Here is a 23140-nt window from a genome sequence, read left to right as displayed (position 1 = left end):
GCAGGGTAAGTGAGAGACTGAGGTATCCTGGTCGGCAACAGGTTGAAAGAACCTGTATAGGGAACGTGAGGAGAGTCAGTGCTCTTCCTTAGGAGAGTGCAGGAGGTGTCCACTTCCCTGTTCCCTATCATAGGGCCCACAGTTGTAATTGTGTCCCCGGTGTTCCCTTGTTGGTTGGTCTTTAGACTGACCAATCGGCGGGTCGTCACGCAGGGCCAGTCACACCGTGACAACTACCTCCTGAAACTGAAGGTACGACGTATCGGTGTGGCGTGCACATCGTGACAGCAGGAAAGCATTGAGAAGGCAGCACGGTGGCTCAGTGGATAGCACTGTAGCCTTGCAGCGCTTGAGTCCTGGGTTTGAATCCCACTCAAGACAACAACTGCAAGGAGTTTGTATGTTCTCCCCGTGTTTGCGTGGGTTTCCTCCGGGTACTCTGGTTTCCTCCCACATTCCAAAGGCATACTGATAGGGAATTTCTATTGTGAGCCCCATCGGGGACAGTGATGATAATGTGTGCAAACTGTAAAGCGCTGCGGAATATGTTAGCGCTATATAAAGATTATTATTATTGCCATTTGTAGGATGTGCATGGCCTGCTTTTTGCACCACACCCTGGCCTTTCTCAAAGCACTGTACGGTTGGAGGAGTTGATGAGAGAGATCAACACCCCCCATATTTTTGTTGTACCCCAGTACACAGTCCGGTTTGCAGATTTGTGTAGAGGTACCTCGTACAGTGCTGAGGGCGCTTTCATCACCATATATGGTGGTCAAGAGAAGGACAATCCTCTTGTACTTGACCACCAGCAGGTGGTCACTACATTGGGCTCTGCTTTCACCCCTTCTGAGTATTTGCCCAAGTAGTGTTTTTGGGAGGCCTCTCTGAATTTTGCAGACAGTACCGCAGGCTGCGGTACCTCGCGCAGAGATGGATTTGAAGAGTGGGATACTGGTATAAAAGTTATCGGTGTAGAGGTGATAACCTTTATCCAGCAGTGGGTACACCAAATCCCATACAATATTCCCATTCGCTCCCAGGACAAGGAGGATATTCAAGGGGTTCAATCCTGGTGTTCTTGCCTTCGTAAACTCTAAACCTGTGATCCCTCCAATCAGAGCTGACCCTGTTGATGCCGGTGTTGCTAGACACCGGCCTAGGGTCGAAGCTCAAAGATCCGATCCTAGGCAGGGCACCAGCAGGACACCACGCGGTCACACCATGGCTGTGCCCTGTGATTGGAGCGATTGACAATTACATTGATTGCACCAATCATCAGCTGCAGGCCATGCTAGGCCTTTCCCAGGCCCTGGCCTAGGATCCGTGCTCTTATAGGCTGGAGTTTGCCAAAACTTACCTGAAAAAGCCTAAAACGTTTTGGAAGAATGTTCTCTGGTCAGATGAGACAAAAGTAGAGCATTTTGGGCAAAGGCATCAACATACTGTAGAGTTTACAGGAGAAAAAAGAGGCATTCAAAGAAAAAAACACGGTACCTACAGTCAAACATGGCGGAGGTTCCCTGATGTTTTGGGGTTGCTTTGCTGCCTCTGGCACTGGACTGCTTGACCGTGTGCATGGCATTATGAAGTCTGAAGACTACCAACAAATTTTGCAGCATAATGTAGGGCCCAGTGTGAGAAAGCTGGGTCTCCCTCAGAGGTCATGGGTCTTCCAGCAGGACAATGACCCAAAACACACTTCAAAAAGCACTAGAAAATGGTTTGAGAGAAAGCACTGGAGACTTCTAAGGTGGCCAGCAATGAGTCCAGACCTGAATCCCATAGAACACCTGTGGAGAGATCTAAAAATGGCAGTTTGGAGAAGGCACCCTTCAAATATCAGGGACCTGGAGCAGTTTGCCAAAGAAGAATGGTCTAAAATTCCAGCAGAGCATTGTAAGAAACTCATTGATAGTTACCGGAAGCGGTTGGTTGCAGTTATTTTGGCTAAAGGTTGGGCAACCAAGTATGAGGCTGAGGGTGCCAATACTTTTGGCTGGCCCATTTTTGGAGTTTTGTGTGAAATGATCAATGTTTTGCTTTTTGCTTCATTCTCTTTTGTGTTTTTTCATTTAAGACAAATTAAATGAAGATAATAATACCAAAGAATTTGTGTTTGCAATCATTTTCAGGAAGAAACTGAGTATTATCTGACAAAATTGCAGGGGTGTCAATACTTTTGGCCACAACTGTATTTTTCCAGTTTGCGGGAACTCCCTCGGGAAATGCTGACCTGGTACAATACGAGCACCTTCAGTTCCGGAAGTACTGGGGCCCTCTCCTTCCTGAGTGCCAAATATGAGGGCCTTTACTTCTACTGTCACAATCTATTTTTGGATCCATGGCAGAGTCTGGATTCGTATAGAAACCTTTTTCCTTTTGCCCCTGGTGGCCGCTGGGGTTACTACAACTGTAGTTGCTTTGGTGCTGATTTTGCCCCCGGTGGCCCCTGGTGTTACTACATGTAAATTAGCCAGCAGGTGGCAACCAACCCCCTCCTTCCTATAAAAGGAGGTCAGGTGCTTAGCTCCTTGTTGGTAATATTGGTCATTTGGGAGCCTACCATGCTGAAGAGAGAAGCTATCTTGAGCAGTGCTGTTTGCAGCTGATCTGTAGCAGTGGTTATCCTGCTGAAAGCTGAGTTCAGGCACTGTACTCTGCTGCCTCAGGAGCATTGGCAGCAGAGAAAGCTAAGTTGTTTATTTTTCCCTGTCTGTTGCTTTCCCTGGTGTTTATTAGTACAGCGGTGAGGACCAGAGTCCGCACTTGCCAGTTCCCTAGTAAGGGATAGGTGCAGGGTAAGTGAGAGACTGAGGTATCTTGGTCGGCAACAGGTTGAAAGAACCTGTATAGGGAACGTGAGGAGAGTCAGGGCTCTTCCTTAGGAGAGTGCAGGAGGTGTCCACTTCCCTGTTCCCTATCATAGGGCCCACAGTTGTAATTGTGTCCCCGGTGTTCCCTTGTTGGTTGGTCTTTAGACTGACCAATCGGCGGGTCGTCACGCAGGGCCAGTCACACCGTGACAACTACCTCCTGAAACTGAAGGTACGACGTATCGGTGTGGCGTGCACATCGTGACAGCAGGAAAGCATTGAGAAGGCAGCACGGTGGCTCAGTGGATAGCACTGTAGCCTTGCAGCGCTTGAGTCCTGGGTTTGAATCCCACTCAAGACAACAACTGCAAGGAGTTTGTATGTTCTCCCCATGTTTGCGTGGGTTTCCTCCGGGTACTCCGGTTTCCTCCCACATTCCAAAGGCATACTGATAGGGAATTTCTATTGTGAGCCCCATCGGGGACAGTGATGATAATGTGTGCAAACTGTAAAGCGCTGCGGAATATGTTAGCGCTATATAAAGATTATTATTATTGCCATTTGTAGGATGTGCACGGCCTGCTTTTTGCACCACACCCTGGCCTTTCTCAAAGCAATGTACGGTTGGAGGAGTTGATGAGAGAGATCAACACCCCCCATGTTTTTGTTGTACCCCAGTACACAGTCCGGTTTGCAGACCTGTGTAGAGGTACCTCGTACAGTGCTGAGGGTGCTATCATCACCATATATGGTGGTCAAGAGAAGGACAATCCTCTTGTACTTGACCACCAGCAGGTGGTCACTACATTGGGCTCTGCTTTCACCCCTTCTGAGTATTTGCCCAAGTAGTGTTTTTGGGAGGCCTCTCTGAATTTTGCAGACAGTACCACAGGCTGCGGTACCTCGCGCAGAGATGGATTTGAAGAGTGGGATGCTGGTAAAAAAGTTATCGGTGTAGAGGTGATAACTAGAGTTGAGCGAAACGGGTCGAACAATTTCAAAAGTCGCCGACTTTTGGCAAAGTCGGGTTTCATGAAACGAAACCCGACCCTAGGATGAGGTCGGCCACGAGGTCGGCGACTTACGCACCAAAGTTGCGTTTCAAAAGTTTGTTTAGCGCTCTTTTTCAGCCAATCAGGATCCACGGACACTGTGGGCAACGTGATGACATAGGCAGGGGTCGTCACCACCTTTCAGAAGGGCATGCAATGATTGGCTTGCTTTGGTGGGCGTCACAGGGGTTATAAAAGGGCGTGCACGCCGACCACCATCTTACTTCTGCTGATCTTAGCATAGGGAGAGGTTGCTGATTCTGTAGGGAGAGCGTTAGGCAGGGAAGAAAAAAAAACTGCTTCTGCTGCTAGCGATTTTGCCTGTGCAACACACCAGTCACTGTGTGTGCAGTGCAAGGGGAGGCTATATTGTGGTGGATCAGCGGTGTTGGTTGTTAGGCTGCCTTCTAAGGCTTCCTGACAGCTGCATTGCTGTTTCCCCACTGCTCTGCAAACTGCTTTTTTAAAAGCAATCCCAATTTTTTTTTTGTCCTGCTAAGGTACTGAGCGTGCATTTATTCACACCATACAGCGGTGTACGCTCCTCACACAGTACCGTGTAACGGCTGTTATCACAGCCACAGTGAAGCTATCTGTGTGTCACTGTGGAGGACTTGTTCCGTTCTTACAGACCTACACTCTAGGGAGATTCCTATTCTGCCCAATTCTACAATTCACTTTTTTCACACCTGTGCCATCGAGCCTGTGACATAGCGCTCTGATATTCAGTGGGACTCACACAATCCAAAAGTGTCCAGTGTCCACAAGTGTCTGCAGAAATTCAAAATCTCCCTTATCCTGTAGTCACTTTTTTCACACCTGCTGCATCGAGCCTGTGACATAGCGCTCTGATATTCATTGGGCCTCACACAATCCAAAAGTGTCCAGTGTCTGCAGAAATTCAAAATCTCCCTTATCCTGTAGTCACTTTTTTCACACCTGTGCCATCGAGCCAGTGACATAGCGCTCTGATATTCATTGGGCCTCACACAATCCAAAAGTGTCCAGTGTCCACAAGTGTGTGCAGAAATTCAAAATCTCCCTTATCCTGTAGTCACTTTTTTCACACCTGTGCCATCGAGCCTGTGACATAGCGCTGTGATATTCAGTGGGCCTCACACAATCCAAGTGTCCAGTGTCCACAAGTGTCTGCAGAAATTCAAAATCTCACAGAAATTCAAAATCTCCCTTATCCTGTAGTCACTTTTTTCACACCTGTGCCATCGAGCCTGTGACATAGCGCTCTGATATTCAGTGGGCCTCACACAATCCAAGTGTCCAGTGTCCACAAGTGTCTGCAGAAATTCAAAATCTCCCTTATCCTGTAGTCACTTTTTTCACACCTGTGCCATCGAGCCTGTGACATAGCACTGTGATATTCAGTGGGCCTCACACAATCCAAGTGTCCAGTGTCCACAAGTGTCTGCAGAAATTCAAAATCTCCCTTATCCTGTAGTCACTTTTTTCACACCTGCTGCATCGAGCCTGTGACATAGCGCTGTGATATTCAGTGGGCCTCACACAATCCAAGTGTCCAGTGTTCACAAGTGTCTGCAGAAATTCAAAATCTCCCTTATCCTGTATTCACTTTTTTCACACCTGCTGCATCGAGCCTGTGACATAGCGCTGTGATATTCAGTGGGCCTCACACAATCCAAGTGTCCAGTGTCCACAAGTGTCTGCAGAAAATCTAAATCTCCCTTATCCTGTAGTCACTTTTTTCACACCTGTGCCATCGAGCCTGTGACATAGCGCTGTGATATTCAGTGGGCCTCACACAATCCAAGTGTCCAGTGTCCACAAGTGTCTGCAGAAATTCAAAATCTCCCAGAAATTCAAAATCTCCCTTATCCTGTAGTCACTTTTTTCACACCTGTGCCATCGAGCCTGTGACATAGCACTGTGATATTCAGTGGGCCTCACACAATCCAAGTGTCCAGTGTCCACAAGTGTCTGCAGAAATTCAAAATCTCACAGAAATTCAAAATCTCCCTTATCCTGTAGTCACTTTTTTCACACCTGTGCCATCGAGCCTGTGACATAGCGCTCTGATATTCAGTGGGCCTCACACAATCCAAAAGTGTCCAGTGTCCACTAGTGTGTGCAGAAAATCTAAATCTCCCCTGTCCTATAGACACCTTGTACCTTGTTTTACATTACTATATAGTTTGTTGGATTTTGTCTACATTTCTACCAAAAATGAGGAAGGCTGGTGGAAGAGGCCGTGGAATTGGGCGGGGGGTTGGCAGCTGGTAATGATGGTGGTGGTGGTGGATCTGATGGTAGTGGCAAAAGCAAAATAGGACCGAATGCAGGAGGTGTTGAGCCTGCGTCATCGTCTGGCTCCATAAGGCTTCGAAGGCTTAGTTTTCTAGGAGTTGGCAAACCGCTTTTAACGCCAGAGCATCAGGAAAAAGTTTTGTCTTACATTGCTGACTCAGCCTCCAGCTCTATCGCCTCCTCTTCTGAAGTTGTAAAAAGTAAAAGCACTGAGTCGTCATTGGAGGCTCATGTTCATGAACCACACCTTTCCTTGTGTCCTTCACCACAACCAAGATTGAAGGATGACGCAGGCCATACTACTGATTACTCCATGGAGCTGTTTTCACATACCATGCCTGGATTATCAAGTGAAATGGTGAATTACCCAGGCCAAGATGAATCTGACATGGAGTGCAATGATGCACAGCCGCTGATAGATGATTCTGCTGGTACATTCACTCAGAGCACTACATTGTCCTCGCAGTGTACAGAGCCAGATTCTGACCCTGATGAGACTCAGGTGCCCCTTCCCGCACACTATACCACCATACACGGTGACACAGAGGAAGGTGCACATGACATTGAAGAGGAGGTGATGGATGACCCAGTTGTTGACCCAGATTGGCATCCATTGGGGGAAGAGGGTGCTGCTTCCAATAGCTCAGATGAGGAGCATCCACAGCAGACATCAACATCGCAACAGCTGTTATCTGGCAGGCCCGGAGCACTCCAAAGACAAGTTCCAAAAATCAAAAGAGTTGCTGGACAGCTTGTCCAGAGGGTCAAAAGATCACAGCGTGCTAGGCCGCAAAATGTCTGCCAAAGTAGGAAGAGTGCAGTGTGGCACTTTTTTGAACAAAATCCTCATGATCAGGCCAAGGTTATCTGTAAGAAGTGCGCAAAGACCTTTAGCCGAGGGAAAAATCTGAAAAATTTGAATACCAGTTGCATGCTTAGACATTTAACCAGCATGCACTTGCAAGCGTGGACACAACACCAAACCTCAAGTGCCACATGTGCAACTGATCACAAAGAAGGTAGTCAGCAACGCTACATTGTTTCCCCCACTGTAAGCCCACCGGTTAGCACAGCAGCAAATGTTGAGGTGTCGTTGCAAGGCCACAGCAGTCAGGGAATCCCACTGTTATATCAACGAAATACTGAATCTAGGCCATCAGAAAGAACACCAACTCCATCACCATCATCAACCCTCTCTCAGTCCGCCCTGTCCACCGCTACTTCTACCATATGCAGCTCTCAAGTCCAGCTCACCCTCCCAGACACTATGAGTAGGTCAAGAAAGTACTCAGTCTCTCATCCGCGTACACTGGGTTTGAACGCCCACATTGCCAAACTAATCTCGTTTGAGATGATGCCCTATCGGTTGGTGGAAAGCGCAGCTTTCCGCGAACTCATGGCCTATGCAGTACCACGCTATGACCTACCCAGTCGCCACTTCTTCTCTCGCAAAGCCATCCCAGCCCTCCACCATCATGTGAAAGACCGCATTGTCCATGCACTCAAGCAGTCAGTGAGTGGAAAGGTGCACCTCACAACTGATGCATGGTCCAGTCGGCATGGCCAGGGCCGTTACGTGTCCATCACTGCGCACTGGGTTAATGTGGTGGATGCAGGGTCCACAGGGGACAGTGGTGGTGGGACAGTGCTGCCTAGCCCACGGTATAGGAAACAGTTGGCTGTAGGCGTTCCACCCTCCTCCTCCTCCTCCTCCAGAAGCGAAAGCTCGTCCACAGAGCGCAGTCGTACGAGCACTCCATCTGCAGCTGCCACTGTTGCACACGAGGTGTCCCCCTATCGAGCAGCTAGTGGAAAGCGTCAGCAGGCTGTGTTGCAGATGATGTGTTTGGGCGACAGACACACCGCCGAGGTGCTGGCCGAGTACTTGAAGCGACAAACTGAGTCATGGCTGGGCAGTGTACATCTTGAGGCAGGCAAGGTAGTTAGTGATAACGGCCGTAATTTTGTGGCAGCCATAGCCCTTTCAAAACTCAGCCACATACCTTGCTTGGCTCACACCTTGAACCTGGTGGTGCAGTGCTTCCTCAACAATTATCCGGAGTTAACAGCCCTGCTCCATAAGGTGCGAAGACTGTGCGCGCACATCCGCCGGTCGCCTGTACACTCCGTTCGTATGCAGAAGCTGCAGCGATTGCTCCACCTTCCCAACCACCGCCTCATTATCGACATTGCAACAAGGTGGAACTCTACCCTGCACATGGTGGAGCGGCTGTGCGAGCAGAGGCAGGCCCTAATGCATTTGTGGGAGGATACACGGCCAGGCACTTTGAGAGCAGACATGGAGTTGACAGGTGTGCAGTGGTCGAAGCTGAAAGACCTCTGTAAAGTCCTTCAGTGTTTTGAGGAATGCACACGGCTGGTAAGCGCAGACGACGCCATCCTAAGCATGAGCATCCCACTTATGCGTCTGCTCATGCAAACTTTGACGCACCTTAAGGAGCAGGCGTCTGCAGCCAATGTTGACGAGGAGGAAGAGGTGGAGGGAATCCTTGATGACATTCAGCCATTGTCTGCTCAGGGACCTCTCCTGGACGAGTTGGAGGAAGAAGAGGAGGATGATGATGGGGATGATTACTTAGGGGAGGAGGATGCATCTCGTGGGGCAAGTGAAAATGTTGGCGTGGCAAGGTCTGGTACAGGGTTTGTGCGTGACTGGAGGGATGTGGATTTGCCAGAAAGTGCTCCTCCAACCAGCACTCGCAGTGCATCATTGACACCGGGAACATTGGCCCACGTCAGATTATGTCTTGCGGATCCTAAAAAGGGACCCCCGCATTGCCAAAATGATGAACGATGACGACTACTGGTTGGCGAGCATCCTGGATCCACGCTATAAAGGCAAATTACAAAACATCATGCCACAGGAGAACCTTGACCTAATATTGGCTAATAAACAAGCAACTCTGGTAAATCGGTTGCTTGAGGCATTCCCAGCACACAGCAGCGGTGATGGTTCTCACACGAGCCGTACGGGCCGGGGGCAGCTTGGCAGAGGTGTTCATGGTGCACACAGCAGAAGTGGCGTTGGAGACAGGGGTTTCATGACAATGTTGTGGACTAATTTTTCAAGTACCGCTCACACAACTGGTAATACAGCATCGATGGAAAGTGACAGGAGACAGCAGTTGTCAACTATGGTTACAAACTACTTTTCCTCCCATATCGATGTTCTCCCACACAGGTCATTCCCCTTTGACTATTGGGCTGCTAAACTGGACACCTGGCCTGAATTGGCACAATATGCCTTACAGGAGCTCGCTTGCCCAGCTGCAAGTGTGCTATCGGAAAGAGTCTTCAGTGCAGCTGGATCAATCCTGACAGAAAAAAGGACCCGTCTGTCAACCCAAAATGTGGATGATCTAACAATAATTAAAATGAACCATGCATGGGTTTCCAAGGATTTTGTCCCACCTTCCCCTGATGACACATAGGGTGACAGAAAAATGGCTTGCTTTGGTCCACCTCTTCCTGGGACTTGACCTATTTCGCCTTTTGCATCAGCTGAATGTCCAACATCAACATATGCCACTTTCTAAAACTCCCTAACTGTGCTGCCTCCCCCCCCCCATGGCCGGGGTCACCACCTAGCGCATGACACCGTGTGAGTGCCGTTGCCCTGGACAGGTGGGTAGGCCGACTCTTGGGCGCGGGCACTGGCACAGGGTCCCTCATAGTGCAATCAAGTGTCTCTGACGGTGGTGGTGCACACCCGCCGTCAGACACACCGCCGTACTATGAGGGGCCCAGTGCCAGTACCGACGCCCACGAGTGGGCCCCCCTTGCTTGGGCAGGGCGCCAGCATTTGCAATCTTTACCTCTCCCTGCTCCTCCGCTGTGTAGTCTGGGCCGTCAAATCCATACTGTGCCTGACACCGTCTGAGCCTGCCTCCTGGTGTATTGACATATATTTTGAATGTGTACGCTATCCATGCATGTTATCCGGGGATACGGTACCCTTTCTCACCTTTGTGCAATCACGTGCAATCCATACTGGGCCTAACACCGTCTGAGCCTGCCTCCTGATGTATAGACATATCTTTTGAATGTGTACGCTATCCATACATGTTATCCGGGGATACGGTACCCTTTCTCACCTTTGTGCAATCACTTGCAAGCCATACTGGGCCTTACACCGTCTGAGCCTGCCTCCTGATGTATAGACATATCTTTTGAATGTGTACGCTATCCATACATGTTATCTGGGGATACGGTACCCTTTCTCACCTTTGTGCAATCACTTGCAAGCCATACTGTGCCTGACACCGTCTGAGCCTGCCTCCTGATGTATAGACATATCTTTTGAATGTGTACGCTATCCATACATGTTATCCGGGGATACGGTACCCTTTCTCACCTTTGTGCAATCATGTGCAATCCATACTGGGCCTAACACCGTCTGAGCCTGCCTCCTGATGTATAGACATATATTTTGAATGTGTACGCTATCCATACATGTTATCCGGGGATACGGTACCCTTTCTCACCTTTGTGCAATCACTTGCAAGCCATACTGTGCCTTACACCGTCTGAGCCTGCCTCCTGATGTATAGACATATCTTTTGAATGTGTACGCTATCCATACATGTTATCCGGGGATACGGTACCCTTTCTCACCTTTGTGCAATCACTTGCAAGCCATACTGGGCCTAACACCGTCTGAGCCTGCCTCCTGATGTATAGACATATATTTTGAATGTGTACGCTATCCATACATGTTATCCGGGGATACGGTACCCTTTCTCACCTTTGTGCAATCACGTGCAAGCCATACTGGGCCTAACACCGTCTGAGCCTGCCTCCTGATGTATAGACATATATTTTGAAAGTGTACGCTATCCATACATGTTATCCGGGGATACGGTACCCTTTCTCACCTTTGTGCAATCACGTGTAACCCATTCTGGGCGTGAGAACGGCTGGCGAGCTGTTAAGCAAGCTACAGCACCTGTGGTTTGCACACGTAAGTTTTTCATTTTTTTCAGGAATGACGGTTAGGCCTAATTCCGGAACTGCGGTTGACCTGCACTTACTGGGAAATCATCGTTCGCGAGTAATAATTGTAATCAGTGATCCCCATCACTAACGTTGTTCAGCGGGTTATCTGCACCTGTAAGCGACAAACGCTGGCCTTTTCAGTGTAGCGCACATGCAGCACACGGACATGTAAGGGCATGACACACCAGTTATTGGCCAATCTCATGTGCCAGAGCCTCACGTGTCCCTCTAGTAAGCCAGACTCGGACCGCGGGGCATGACGGAGTCTCGTTCATTAACGGAATTAAGCTTGCAAATATGTGTGCATCTGTTCTGTAGCTGGCATGGTTGAGGTTGCCCGTGTTGAGTCAAATTACGCCGTAGGCTCCACTCCTGGTGGTGCCCTTCTGGACATTCCTTTAAGGTTCAGCTTTGCAACCATACTGCCCACGTAAAACAAACACTTTGCCTTCATGAACGCTGTTTGGAGGGTCATGACTCGTGGGAATAACGCCGCCCAATCAGTTAACCTGCTAGAGAGATCCTTCGTTGCTCCCAAGCATGACATCACACTCCCTAGGAGGAAGGTAATGCCACTGTGGCGACCGTACTCCTGGGGGCGACACAAGTGCACTGATGCCCAGCCACTGCTCGATGAATCTGCTGGTACAATGACCCAGACCACTACATTCCCCTCGCACGCTACATGGCCTGAATCTGACCTTGATGAAACTCAGGTTACCCTTCCCATATACAGTTCCATCTTACACGGTGACAAAGAGGAAGCTGCAGATGAAAGTGCAGGTTCGGCCCACCCGCCATCAGACACACCACCGTACTATCAGGGGCCCTGTGCCAGTGCCGTCGCCAACGAGTGGGCCCCCCCTGCTTGCTCAGGATCACAGCACTTGCAAGGTTGAAATACTGTGCAGTGAGATGGAAGATGGGGACGACGAGGAGTCCAGACTAGTACAGGGATTCCCTAGCGAGGAGACTTATTTGATTGTTTTCAATGTTGGGACAGCAATTTTTGGGGAGCACTATACTCTGGAGAATGATAGATGGGGCCCACCATACACTGGAACATTCCAAAGGTGGACATCAGACACTGGAGCAGCATTTACAGGGCCCATTATACACTAGAGCATTGAAAATGGGGCCCATTATGTTTGGAGCATTATTTGGGCCCATAAGACAGTGGAGCTTCATCCATGGGGACCAACATATACTGTAGCATTATGTGGAGCTCATCATATACTGTTTCAAACATTATATGGGACCAATGATTCTGTATGGAGAAATAGATGGGCCTCGTCATGAGATGTAAAAAGTGAAGTATTTTTCATTGTACTATACCGCTATTTCTCTGCCGTATCGGAGCATGATGAGTTGTGGTATTATGTGTTAAAGGGGCGCTCTTTCGCCCAGGGCACATGAAAACCTGGAGCCAGCCCTACCCCCCCACAACTTTAGCCAAATAACCCCCATTTTTCAGTGCGTAACTTGTATTATGAAGTTAATTAAGGTTGACCAGCTTAAGTAAGAAGAATTGATGCTTTTGGCATTCAAATGAGCACTGTAGGTGTGTTTCCTGTCCTCCTCTCACTGCCGACTTTTATTCCCCATTGACTTACATTGGGTTTCGTGTTTCGGGACGACCCCGACTTTACCCTATAATCGGCCGATCTTGCTCGACCCGACTTTTGGAAAAGTCGGGTTTCACGAAACGAAACTCGACCATAAAAAACCAAAAGTCGCTCAACTCTAGTGATAACCTTTATCCAGCAGTGGGTACACCAAATCCCATACAATTTTCCCATTCGCTCCCAGGACAAGGAGGATATTCAAGGGGTTCAATCCTGGTGTTCTTGCCTTCGTAAGCTCTAAACCTGTGATCCCTCCAATCAGAGCTGACCCTGTTGATGCCGGTGTTGCTAGACACCGGCCTAGGGTCGGAGCTCAAAGATCCGATCCTAGGCAGGGCACCAGCAGGACACCACGCGGTCACACCATGGCTGTGCCCTGTGATTGGAGCGATTGACAATTACATTGATTGCACCAATCATCAGCTGCAGGCCATGCTAGGCCTTTCCCAGGCCCTGGCCTAGGATCCGTGCTCTTATAGGCTGGAGTTTGCCAAAACTTACCTGAAAAAGCCTAAAACGTTTTGGAAGAATGTTCTCTGGTCAGATGAGACAAAAGTAGAGCATTTTGGGCAAAGGCATCAACATACTGTAGAGTTTACAGGAGAAAAAAGAGGCATTCAAAGAAAAAAACACGGTACCTACAGTCAAACATGGCGGAGGTTCCCTGATGTTTTGGGGTTGCTTTGCTGCCTCTGGCACTGGACTGCTTGACCGTGTGCATGGCATTATGAAGTCTGAAGACTACCAACAAATTTTGCAGCATAATGTAGGGCCCAGTGTGAGAAAGCTGGGTCTCCCTCAGAGGTCATGGGTCTTCCAGCAGGACAATGACCCAAAACACACTTCAAAAAGCACTAGAAAATGGTTTGAGAGAAAGCACTGGAGACTTCTAAGGTGGCCAGCAATGAGTCCAGACCTGAATCCCATAGAACACCTGTGGAGAGATCTAAAAATGGCAGTTTGGAGAAGGCACCCTTCAAATATCAGGGACCTGGAGCAGTTTGCCAAAGAAGAATGGTCTAAAATTTCAGCAGAGAATTGTAAGAAACTCATTGATAGATAGAAGCGGTTGGTCGCAGTTATTTTGGCTAAAGGTTGTGCAACCAAGTATTAGGCTGAGGGGGCCAATACTTTTGTCTGGCCCATTTTTGGAGTTTTGTGTGAAATGATCAATGTTTTGCTTTTTGCTTCATTCTCTTTTGTGTTTTTTCATTTAAGACAAATTAAATGAAGATAATAATACCAAAGAATTTGTGTTTGCAATCATTTTCAGGAAGAAACTGAGTATTATATGACAAAATTGCAGGGGTGTTAATACTTTTGGCCACAACTGTAGGTAAGTGGCAAAAAAGGAGCTGAGTGTGTTGCAAAAGGGGAATATGCAAGGACATGCATGCCAACCACGGAGCCTTACCGAAGACCCTCACCTGAGCAGAAACAGACTCTCTTGTAAAAGGCAACTTCTGCCAAAACGTTGAGATTTATTCTTGCCTATATTACCTTTTTTTTGGGGGGGAGGTCTACTGTATACAACAATCTTTATCCACAATAAACTGGATTTTTTAGAGTGACGGAGTATATATATTGTATGATTTATTTTTCTCCAAAGCACCTATCATATTGCAGTAAGCACACCTTTCTCTTTCTAATTACCATTTATCAATGTGACACCTGCCTCGAAAAACCTGGCCTGTGTATGAAAGATTGCTTCAAATTGTGCCACACCTCCATGCACCACTAATTTACTAAGATTTACAGGAAACAGTAGATTAGTTCCAAAAAGAGGGCACATGTAGATAAGTTCCTTGGGGGGTCTAGTTTCCAAAATGATGTCACTTGTGTTTTTTTTTTTTACCGTTTAGGCACATCAGGGGCTCTGCAAATGAAACATGACACCCCCCCAGACCATTCAATCAAAGTCTGCATTCCAAAACGTCACTACTTCCCTCCCGAGCCCCGATGTGTGCCCAAACAGTAGTTTTCTACCACATATGGGGTGCCATCATACTCAGGACAAATTGGACAACAACTTTTGGGGTCCAATTTCCCCTGTTACCCTTGGGAAAATTAAAAATTGGGGACTAAAAGATCATTTTTGTGGGAAATAAAATAGAAATTTTTATTTTCACGCCCAGGCATTATAAACTTTAGTGAAACACTTGGGGTTCAAAATTCTCACCACACATCTAGATAAGTTCCTTAGGGGGCTTAGTTTCCAAAATAGGGTCACTTGTGGGGGGTTTCTACTGTTTAGGCACATCAGGGGCTCTGCAAAAAGAACATGACGACCGTAGACCATTCCATTAAAGCCTGCATTCCAAAACGTCACTACTTCCCTTCCGAGTTCCGACGTGTGCCCAAACAGTAGTTTTCTCCCACATATGGGGTACCAGCGTACTAGGACAAATTGGAAAATGACTTTTGAGGTCCAATTTCTCCCGTTACCCTTGGGAAAATAAAAAAATTGGGGACTAAAAAATCATTTTTGTGGACATTTTATTTTTTTTCACGCCCGGGCATTATAAACTTTAGTGAAACACTTGGGGATTCAAAGTGCTCACCACACATCTAGATAAGTTCCTTATTGGGTCTAGTTTCCAAAATGGGGTTTCCCCCCCACAAATGGGATATCAGCATACTCAGGACAAATTGGACAACTTTTAGGGTGCAATTTCTCCTGTTACCCTTGGAAAGATAAAAAATTGGGGACTAAACAATCATGTTTGTAGAAAAAATATGATTTGTTAGTTTCACACCCGGGCGTTATAAACTTTAGTGAAACACTTGGGGGTTCAAAGTGCTCAACACACATGTAGATAAGTTTCTTAGGGGGTCTAGTTTCCAAAATAGGGTCACTTGTGGGGGGTTTCCACTGTTTAGGCACATCAGGGGCTCTCCAAATGTGACATGGCATCTGATCTCAATTCCAGCCAATTTTGGTTTGAAAAAGTAAAACGGCGCTCCTTCCCTTCCGAGCCCTGCCGTGCACCTAAACAGTGGTTTTCCCCACATATGGGGTATCGGCGTACTCAGGAGAAATTGCACAACAACTTTATCTGTTCATTTTCTCCTTCTACCCTTGTGAAAATTAAAAAAGTTGCTAAAAGATAATTTTTGTGACTATAAAGTTAAAGTTCATTTTTTTCCTTCCACGTTGCTTCTGCTCCTGTGAAACACCTGAAGGGTTAATAAACTTCTTGAGTATGGTTTTGATCAGCTTGAGGGGTGCAGTTTTTAGCATGGTGTCATTTTTGGGTATTTTCTGCCATATAGACCCCTCAAAGCGATTTCAAATGTGAGGTGGTCCCTAAAAATAATGGTATTGTAAATTTTGTAGTAAAAAGGAGAAATCGCTGATCAACTTTTAACCCTTATAACTTCCTGACAAAAAAATTGTTTCAAAAATTGTGCTGATGTAAAGTAGACATGTGGGAAAATGGAATTTATTAACTATTTTGTGTGACATATTTCTCTGTTTTAAGGACATAAAAATGTAATGTTTGAAAATTGCAAAATTTTCCAAATTTTCATCAAATTGCCATTTTTTTCACAAATAAACACAAGTTATATCGAAGAAATTTTACCACTAACATGAAGTACAATATGTCACAAAAACACAAACTCAGAATCGCCAAGATCTGTTGAAGCGTTCCAGAGTTATTACCTCATAAAGGGACAGTGGTCAGAATTGTAAAAATTGGCCCAGTCATTAACATGCAAACCACCCTCATTCTGAAGATGCTTGGCACCCGCACTGAGAGCCCCACTGCAGGGAGAAAATTAACTTTATTCATCCCACCAACCGTGGGCTTTCAGTAATAGGGGTTTGGCCGCCGTGGCTTGTCTCTGCTCAGTACATAGTGAGTGGTGACTATAAAAAACGCCCTGACTGACAGCTGTCTCAGCATTAGGGCTCGAGCAGAAAGCCATATTTTTGGTCCAAGTGCGATCCGAGAAAACAGCATCTCTGCACCGTCCAGGTTGAAAACTGTTTATCCCCAGACATGGATTGCAGCGTGGGACAGAACTTCGAACAGGTGAGGGATATGGTTGTTTTTGATTTTTTTTTTTTTTTACAGGAGATGATGGATTAGGTGAGTATAACTGTGTTTGTTATTTTTAAATACAAAAGTAACAATATGCTTTGCTTTTATTTCAAATAAAGGACTTTATTATGGCTGTGTGTTTATTTACCATACCACTATAGGATTAGTAATGGATAGGTGTCTTATAGATGCCTCTCCAAGTCGTGGGCTTGATGTCACTGGAGAATACAAAGGTGAAATCAACCCAACAAATATGAACCCCACTTGCCATCGCACCAGGGCAAGTGGGAAGAGCTGGGCAAAGCACCAGAATTGGCGAATCTAATAGATGTGCCTTTTCTGGATGTGGGCTGATATTTTTAGGCTGTGGGGGGCAATATCCATTGCCCCTTACCAGCCTGAGAATACCAGCTCCTAGCTGTCTGCTTTAGCTTGGCTGGTTGTCAAAAAATAGGGGGGAACCACATGTTGTTTTTTAAACTATTTATTTAAAGAATTTAAAAAAAACAGCGTGGGGGCCCCTCTGTTCTTTATAACCTGCCTTGCTAAAGCTGACAGCTGAGGGTTGCAGTTTGATGACAGTTTTGCATGGCAGGTTATCAAAAATACAGAGGAATCCCACATCTTTTTTTATATTATTTATTTATAATGCAGGCACTGACTGATGTATATTCTCGTTGTTATTAGCGGCAGCAGGTGTAGGCGATGAAAGTAGTTCCATCAGCCGCCATTTGCTCTTGCTGTTATCAATTGAATACATCTTTCAACATTTTTCCCTGTTCATTGCGTGAGCAGGGGCCAATGATGTGAGCTGTCTTCAGCACCTGGCACTGGGGAACAGAGTGAACATTACTGCTGCTTCACAGGCGCTGGTACGTGTGGTACTGATGCGGCATACAGTTGCCACATGTATTATACACAGGGCCAGTTTTAGGCAGAGTGGGGCCCGGGGCAAAAGTTTAAAATGGGGCCCGAAATGCTCATATATTGCACATCACACAAAAGCATTTCGGTTGTATTTACATGCGCCGAGTTCAGGCCGCTAAACGAGCGTGATCGACAATATTGAAGTCGTTCGACGCTTGTTTCCTGGCCTCTTTCCACCAGCTAATTATGATGGGACAGAACAATCACTAGTAGATCAATCTGTCCCCATACAGTATCATCATGTTATCAGCAGCATATCTGCAGTTTTCACCAGGCAATGTGCTGCCGAGAACAATGATTTTTGTTCTGGCATAGAGAAGCCACTTACTTGATGAGTAAGCAGCATTTTGCTTGTTTAGTATAGTGCAACCCACAGTCCTCCATAGAGTATAATGCACACGCCGTAGTCCTCCATATAATATAATGTGCCCCATAGTCCTCCATATAGTATAATAATCTCCCCATAGTTCTCCATATAGTATAATACACTCCTCAAAGTCTTCCATATATTAAAATACACTCCTCATAGTCCTCCATATATTAAAATATGTTCCTCAGTCCTCCATATAGTATAAAACACTCCTCAGTCCTCCATATAGTATAATACTCTCAACATAGTTCACCATATAGCATAATGCAACCCCCTTAGTCCTTCATGTAGTACAGTTCACTTCCCATAGTATAATGCACTAAATAGTTCTTCATGTAGTACAGTTTACTTCCCATAGTAAAATGCACCTTGTAAGGCAGCGGTAGCACTGTACACAGTGATGAGGCAGTGACCCACAAAGTTCAAACATAAAAGTCTGTTTAATGTGTTATCTTCACACAGAAAAGGTTGCAATCCACGCAAATGCATAAAACTTCAGTGCATATTACTTCAGTGCATATTATCAGTGTTCAATTCACACCAGATCAAAGCACTACATAGTACAAGGCATCCTTTAAATTGCAGTCACTACACACACTAGTCCTCCACTGACTAGTTCCCATGGGTGTCCTGCACCACGGTATCACAGTCTCTACTCACAGCCGTACACAGTCCTTGATATCCTCCGGGTTGCAGCCGTTAAACACGCTGTAGGTGTCAGGCCTATTGGCACTGCTCTGCACAGCAACAAGCACCAACTCACTCTGGCCCTGACACACCTGAGACTCCCTCAGACCTACTCAGATCTCACTCTTTCCTGCAGGACTTTTATCACAGAAACCTGTGGCTTTCAGCCACATGGAAAACCTGGGTCCGGAATGGAACAGACTGCAACACCATCATACTGAAATCTGTTTCACACACCACATCGAGAGCAGGTTTTCCCTAAATATGTATTGGACAATAGCATGTCCAAGTTTACAATTATTTCTATCATTTCTTGTCTGCATTGCAGTCACTGCTACACCCATGACCAAGCCTCCCAACCGTCCTCAATCTAGCGGCACAGTCCCGATTTTGACTGCCTGCCCCACTGTCCCGGGTGGGAGCTTATTTTCCAGCACTGCACTGAGCCGCAACGCCCCCAATGCACCGACCCATCCATTCCTCGCCCTCCCAGAGACCCACCGCAGCCCCTCACTGAAAAATCAAAGCAATGACGTTGCTCGGCTGCTCTGTGCACAAAGGACCAGTGATGAGGTCACAGGAGAGAGGAATCAGGGGTCACATGATCAGGGACCTCAGTGTATGCAGGACTCTGCTGTGCTGGTTGTCATGGTGCTGGATGAGGGGAAGTTTATGAGTGGGGTCAGGAGGGGTATACAGGGTGAATGTAGCAGAGCCGTGTGTGTACGAGATGTATGGAATGGAGCCATGTGTATGGGGTGTGCAGAGTGGAGCTGTGTGTGTACAAGGTCTACGGAGCGGAGCCGTGTGCGTACGAGGTGTGCGGAGCAGAGCTGCGTGTGTACGAGGTGCGTGGAGCGGAGCCACGTGTGTACGAGGTGCGCAGAGCGGAGCCGCGTGTATGGAATTTAGTCGCACGTGTACGAGGTGTACAAAACAGAGCCGTGTGTGTACGGAGCAGAACACAGAGCCACATGTGTATGGGGTTTACGGAGTTGAGCCATGTGTGTACTGAGAGGAGCCGTGTATGTGCGAGGTATATGAAGCGGAGCCTTGTATGTACAAGTCATACAAAGCGGAGCCGTGTGTATGAGGTGCGCGGAGCCGTGCGTGTACAAGGTGTATGATGGGGAGCATTCATACCTCCCAACCATCCCGGATCCAGCGGACAGTCCCGATTTTGACAGTCTGCCCCGTTGTCCCGGACGGGAGCTTACTTTTCGCGCAGACACAGGAGTACACGGTGGAGCCCCGAGGAGCACTTTAAAACTTGCATGTGACGTTCCACTGGAAGTGATGTGCTGGAAGCTGACTGGAAATGAGGTAATTTTGGGAGATCGTGACGGAACCTTGGAGGCACTTAAGGGAATGCTTCAGATCCACCACCGTGTCCTCCTCCGACAGTGCGGACAGCGGGATCGCCTTGGAATTGGGGATGGCTCAGGTGGGCATTACAATGGGAGCCGGGCTGCTATAGTATCTTTATAGAATCTTTCTTTCTTTTCTCTCTGTTCTTTCTTTCTGTTCTCTTTCTTCCCCCTCTTTCTTTCTCTCTCCCTGTTCTTTTTTTCTTTCTCTCTCTGTTCTTTCTTTCCCTCTCTGTTTTTTCTTTTTTTCCCCTCTTTCTCTCTCTCTGTTCTTCCTTCCCATCTTTCTTTCTCTCTCTGTTCTTCCTTGCTTTCTCTCTGTTCTTTCTTTCTCTTTTTGTTCGTTCTTTCTTTCTCTCTGTTCTTTTTCTGCTCTTTCTTTCTCTGTTCTTTCTTTCTCTGTTCTTTCTGTTCTTCCATTCTCTCTCTTTTCTTTGTTTTCTTTTTCTCTCTGTTCTTTCGCTGTTCTTTCTTTCCCCTCTTTCTTTCTCTGTTCGCTTTCTTTCTCTCTGTTCTCTCTCTGTTCTTTCTCTCTCTCTGTTCTTTTTCTCAGTACCAGTGTGCCCATAATGCCAGCCACTGTGCCCTCAGTACGAGTCAGTGTGATCAGCAGTGCTAAATGGGTGTGGTTGGGGCATGTACATGGGTGTGACAAGTTGTGAAATGGGTGTGGTCGGGGCATGGTCTACAATTTGCAGCAGCCTTTGTCTATTTCCCTTCTTCAAAAGTTGGGAGGTATGCCCGTAACTGCCATGCACACCTATGGACTTCGTACGCCTCCATGCACATACCGGGGAGAACATACAGCGCCCCCTATCTGTAAGGGGTTACTGCCTCACAACCTCCATAGTCCTTCATGTAGTACAGTTCAGTTGTATAGCATAATGCACCCCATAGTATAATGTATTCCCCATAGTCCTCGATAAGGTATAATGCAGATCCCATATAGTACATATAGTATAATGCACTGCCCATAGTCCAATAGAGTATAATGTAGCCACCCCACAAAATATAATGTAGCCCCCTCATAGAGTATAATGCAGACCCCCCGTAGAATATAATGTAGCCCCCTCATAGAGTATAATGCAGTCCCCCATACAATATAATGTAGTCCTCATACAGAATATGTGGCCCCCTCAAAGTCTATAATGCAGCCACCCCACAGAATATAATGTAGCCCCCTCATAGAGCATAATGCAGACCACCCCATTGAATATAATGTAGCCCCCTCTTAGAGTATAATGCAGTTCCCCCATACAATATAATGTAGCTCCACATAGAATATAATGTAGCCCCACAATAATGTAGCACCCTCATAAGGTATAATGCAGCTCCCCCTTAGAATGTAATGCAGCACCCCTCATATAGAATAATGCAGACCCCCTATAGAATATAATGCAGCTCCCCTCATATAGTATAATGCAGCCTCCCATAAAATACAATGTAGCCCCCATATAGTATAATGTAGCTCCCTCATAAAGTATGATGCAACCCCCTCATAGAGTATGATGCAGCCCCACTCATAGAATGTGCTAGGGCTGGCGGAATGCAGCAAATTATATAGTGGTAGGTGCGTTCGCAGCCCGGGGTCCACCGTGCAGAGGTGGTACACTGCTGCTAGACAATGGCGGAAGAATAGAGCGGCGTGAAAACAGTCACACGTGGGTTACGTCACCCAGTGTGAGCAGGAGCGGACTCTGTTAATTCACAGAGCCGCACAACCACTGAACGTGGATGCCGGAGCCTGTTTAGCTCACAGAGCCCAGCCAAAGAGCGCACAGCAAACGGCCACAGAACTCTACCCCAAGGACACGGGGTTAGAGTCCCTCTAGGCCCACTGAGCGCGCGGCGTCGCTACCACGAACGCCGCTATAGACGCTGGCTATGGAGTGTGGAGCACTTGCACTGAGGCGTGCCGAGTCACTGATGAAGACTAAAGCCTGACTCAAACTCTGGCCTACCTACGCCTAAGCCTGGGCGCTAGCAGGCTAGGCTGCACAACACATGCGTACCAAGAGTAGGGGTTTCATAATGAGTCAGTCACCAGAGACATTCATACGTGCATACATCACTCACTCCATATAGTCTGAAAATACAGTCTATCCTAGCGCATGGCCGAGCGGCCATGCAAACCTTTTATAGCCGTGAGCGTCCGGGACCTTCCTGGCTTCTAGGATGGGCCAATCCGAACAGGAGCAGGACCTGAGCACGTGACCTTCGATCTCCAATGGGAGATCACTCCACGGGCATGCTCACTGGCCCAACATGGGGACTTAGTCCCTGGAGAATCTCGCTGCTGAGCAGCATGTACTGCCATAGCTCTGCCAGAGGTGGCAGCAGCAAACAAACCCACAGAGCTCGTCTGGGCAGAGCGCCGGGACTAACGAGTTTGCTGAGCAACCTCCTCTGCGGCCAGAGAGGAATGGAAGACTGCTGGAAGCAAGGCTCGGGATTCCCGCTGTGCAGCGACAGGAACCTGACACCTAACAGAATGTAATACAGTCCAGTACTCACTCACTGATAAAGTGAAAAAAAAAAAAACACACTCCTCACATCCTTCTTGTTCCATGCGCTGCTCGGGTCTCAGCAGCTGCACTGCCCGGCAGGCACACGATGAAGTGATGTAATCGCACACCTGCTGTGTCAGAGGCAAAGGGGAATGATGTGAGAGTGGGTGTCACATGACGATTATGCTGATACAGTTGAATGCTGCACATGTGGGGGGCAGTGACTGGCGCCGGGTGGGCTCTCCTTACTCATCGCTGTGTTCTGTGCTGCTATTAGCAGCACACCACTGGCTGGGGGCCCTGGGGAAGCAGTTGCCTAGTCTGCCTGCTGCTAATGCTGGCCCTTCCAGTACTGGAAATATCATTTTTAATGAGACCATAAAGGTTTATACCTCATACGTATCGCCATATCCAACTCTTACAATACCATACAATGGGGTACCCAGC

At 47.4% G+C, this 23140-nt stretch overlaps 1 protein-coding gene across 3 annotated transcripts in view; it reads right to left on the bottom strand.

Moving 5' to 3' along the window:
- The window catches only part of USHBP1 (USH1 protein network component harmonin binding protein 1), a 174306-nt gene extending 151501 nt beyond the window's left edge, over positions 1-22805 (bottom strand). For 2 of the 3 annotated variants that reach the window (XM_073547893.1, XM_073547912.1), the window contains exon 1: positions 18793-18921. The gene's annotated coding sequence lies outside the window, so the exon portion shown is untranslated. Of the gene's footprint in view, positions 1-18792; positions 18922-22739 lie in introns of those variants that run through there. The other variant, XM_073547902.1, reaches the window with a different exon arrangement.
- Between the last annotated feature and the right edge of the window lie 335 nt (positions 22806-23140).

This window comes from Dendrobates tinctorius, unplaced genomic scaffold (genome assembly GCF_039654945.1).
Source record: "Dendrobates tinctorius isolate UK_male_01 unplaced genomic scaffold, ASM3965494v1 ptg000011l, whole genome shotgun sequence".
NCBI classification, from domain to species: domain Eukaryota; kingdom Metazoa; phylum Chordata; class Amphibia; order Anura; family Dendrobatidae; genus Dendrobates; species Dendrobates tinctorius.
Note: the sequence above shows the minus strand (reverse complement) of the source record. Positions and strands in the feature narration are given on the sequence as shown.